Source organism: Aegilops tauschii, chromosome 6, assembly GCF_002575655.3.
Source record: "Aegilops tauschii subsp. strangulata cultivar AL8/78 chromosome 6, Aet v6.0, whole genome shotgun sequence".
Classification (NCBI taxonomy): Eukaryota; Viridiplantae; Streptophyta; class Magnoliopsida; order Poales; family Poaceae; genus Aegilops; species Aegilops tauschii.
In genome coordinates this window covers 122,046,819-122,050,860 of record NC_053040.3, presented here as the reverse complement: position 1 = coordinate 122,050,860, position 4,042 = coordinate 122,046,819, and positions in this window count along the sequence as shown.

Genomic DNA, 4,042 nt, shown 5'->3' with positions numbered 1-4,042 from the left:
TTCCTTTGCTCATTCTCTCTTTTATCTCGGCGATCTCCTTATCATCCTTCTGCGCTTATCGAATCTTTCCCAACAATGTAGACTGAACTTCCATTGCTGCAACAAAACCTCTAGGGACTATCTCCAAACGTAGTTCCCTGAGATCCTCGGCTAACTCCTTTGGCATCCCTCTGCTTACGAGGGTGTTTACATAACTCTTTCGGCTCAAAGCATCTGCTACGACATTGGCCTTTCCTGGATGATAATGCAGCTTCATGTCATAATCCTTTATAAGCTCCAACCATCTCCTCTGCCTGAGGTTCAGCTCCTTCTGTGTGAAAATGTACTTCAAACTCTTATGATCCGTGTACACATCACAACGGTTTCCAATAAGGTAATGTCTCCAAGTCTTGAGCGCATGCACTATGGCTGCTAACTCCAAATCATGAGTGGCATAATTCAATTCATGTGGTTTAAGTTGGCGTGAGGCATACGAAACAACTCTTCCGTCCTGCATAAGCACACTTCCAAGTCCTGAGCATGAGGCATCGCAATATACTTGGAAATCCTTGCGTATATCCGGCAGAATCAGCACTGGGGCTGTAGTCAAACGTTTCTTCAACTCCTGAAAACTTGCCTCACATTCTTCCGTCCATTGGAACTTGGTATCCTTCTTCAATAACTCCGTCATTGGCTTCGCAATCTTGGAAAAATTCTCAACGAATCTCTGATAGTATCCCACGAGTCCAAGGAAACCGCGGATCTCGCTAACTGAGGTGGGTGCCAACCACTCAGTGACTGACTGAACCTTGGCGGGGTCTACTGCTATACCTTCTCCTGATATAACATGTCCAAGGAACCCAACTTCCTTCAACCAAAACTCACATTTGCTGAACTTGGCATACAACTGATGTTCCCTGAGTTTCTCGAGAACTAAACGCAAATGCTCCTTGTGCTCCTCCTCATTCTTCGAGTATACCATTATATCATCAATGAACACCACAACGAACTTAGCCAAAAATTCCATGAACACCTTATTCATCATACTCATGAAATAGGCAGGGGCATTAGTCAGTCCAAATGACATGACCGTGTACTCATATAACCCGTACCTAGTGGTGAATGCTATTTTTGGTATATCCTTCTCTTGAATCTTCAGCTGGTGATATCCTGATCGCAGATCGATCTTCGAAAACACCTTAGCTCCTTGCAGCTGGTCAAACAAATCATTGATCATCAGCAATGGGTACTTGTTCTTGATCGTCACTTCATTCAACGCACGGTAATCAACAACCATCCTTAAGGATCCATCCTTCTTCTCAACCAAGAGCACTGGGGCTCCCCATGGTGAGGAACTTCTTCGAATGTAACCTTTCTCCAATAACTCCTTAATCTGCTTCTTGATCTCTTCTAGATCATTTGCGGGCATCCGGTATGGTCTCTTTGATATTGGCCCGGTGCCTGGCAACAGCTCTATCAAAAATTCAATATCTCGATCTGGTGGCATGCCTGGCAACTCCTCCGGAAATACATCCGGGTAATCCTTCACTTCCGGCACTTCCTCCTGAACAACTCCCGTGAGAAAATTTACTTGGGTCCTCCTTGACGCATGCCTGGACACATACTTGATCCTTTTTCCCTCCGGGGTAGTGAGCAGAATTGACTTACTAGCACAATCAATGCTTCCTCCATACTTCGACATCCAGTCCATGCCTAATATCACATCCAATCCTTGTGACTCCAAAATTATTAGGTTTGACGGAAAAACATGGCTACCAATGGTGAAGGGTATCCGGTCGCACCATCGGCTGACCATATACTCTGCTCCAGGTGAACTTACAAACAGGGGTGTCCTAAGGGCTAGGGTTGGCAACTTAAACTTGTCCACAAATCCCCTTGATATGTATGAATGCGATGCACCAGTATCGAAAAGAACAAGAGCGGTAAAAGACTTAACCAATAACTTACCAATAACTACATCGGGCTGCTCCTCAACCTCCTCCACGTTCACGTGGTTCACTTGTCCCCTATTGAAAGGGTTGTGCTTCTTCCTAGCGTTTCCATTGCCATTGCAGTTCTTTCATTTCGGACAATCGTTGGTGTAGTGTCCAGTCTTCCTGCACTTGAAACAAGTAATGTGACTTTGATCCTTCTTGGCGGGTGTGGATTGGTTAGAACGGTTCTGATTGCTGCCTGCTCCATTCCCGTTTCTATTCTTGGGGCCATTGTGGTTGTGAGAACTTCCTCCGTTGTGGTTGTGGCCTCCATGATTATGGACAAGTCCTCCCGAATTCGGGGTGAAACGAGGCTTCTGTTGAGATCCAGAATTGTACTTTCCTTGTCCATACTTCCTCTTGCGGCTCTCAATCTGCTGGTGCTTCCCTTCAATCATAAGAGCCTTGTCTACCAACTCCTGGTAATTGTTGAATGTTGCCACCATCAACTGCATGCTCATCTCATCATTCAGCCCTTCCATAAACTTCTCCTGCTTCGCGGCATCTGTGGCCACATCATCAGGGGCATAACGAGATAGCTCACTAAAAGCATCCACGTACTGAGCTACAGTACGGTTCCCCTGGCGTAAGTTGCGAAAATCATGCTTCTTCATGCTCATAGCTCCAGTTGAGACATGGGTTGTGCGGAATGCTTGCTGAAACTGGTCCCATGTAACGTTGGCTATGGGAAAAGTGGCTGTGTAATTCTCCCACCATGAGGCTGCTGGTCCATCCGACTGATGTGCGGCAAAACACACCTTCTCTGCATTTGTGTAACCTGCGGTGGTCAACTCCCTCCCAATTCCGCATAGCCAGTCATCGGCAACTATCGGCTCAGTGCTACTGGAAAACATTGGCGGCTGTAACCTCAGAAAACGAGCTAAGTTGTCAACGGGAGGCGGGTTGTTGTTGTTGCCTTGGTTCTGGACTAATATCTGCATCAAGGCATTCTGCTGCTGAATCAACTGGGTGATCTCCGGTGGGAAGACAAATCCGGTGTCACGTCTCGGAGGCATCTGATGGGTTTAGAGGGGAGAGATTAGAATAGAAATGAGGTCTAATGAGAAGGCATTACCCATATGCACATGAGACAAACACAATCATATCACTCAATCAATCAAGCAAGGGCATACAATCGGTCTACAACTATCGTTAAAAGTGCTCAGACTACTACTATATACATGGGGGAATACTACTAATCTTATGGTGGTCTACTAGAAATTTTGATCGGTGGAAGACTCCATGATGTCTGCTCCAGCTTCGTCTTCAAAGTCATCATCACTGTCGTCGGGGTCGGAGTCAGTGTCGTCGATGATGATGTAGTTCTCCGGGCAAGTAGAATCGTCGTCGTCTCCTCCTGGCGCGGGGTCTCCCATGAATACTCCGATCTTCTTTATCAGGTCATCGTTCTTCTCCAATAGTGTCGCGATTTCCTCCTCGTATCCATCGCGTGTAGACTTGAGTTCATCCTCCAGCTTGGTGATCCTTGTCATCGCCTTCTTCAAATCCATCATGCATGCACACATCTGGTTCTCCTGGCGTCGAATGTGCTGGTTTAACTCCTGGATGAAAGCTGCAATGGATCTGTCCTTCCTGGTGCTGATCATCTCCCATTGCTCATCTCGGCGCCCACATATCTGATAGATAGTATCCTTGAGATCCTTGTGGTAACTTCGCCGACGCGTCCCATGGCGATGTGGGCTGCCATGCTCTTGCCTAGACTCCAGGTTGGGGCATCAAAGGAAAACTCTACAGGCTCAGTGACTGGCGTGAAAGTCCTTCCTGGAATTTGAACTTGAATCATCCAGTGCTCCTCTTCTGGTAAGGTGGCGTTGAAGGTCCGGTGAAGCTTAGTATTCCTATGTTCAGGTATCTAGTAACTTCCTTCAAGTGTCGTCCAAAAGGTGTATCTTCATCCGGTTGAGCAAACTTGTTCCTTGAGTCCGCCATCCTAAAGAGTAGAAAATGGAGAGGAGTCAGAAATGAGTAGAGAAGAGTGACCTATGGCTTTTCTTAGTGGTCGTGTCCTACATTCAGCGTGTGCTCTGATACCATCTTGTAGTGACCCG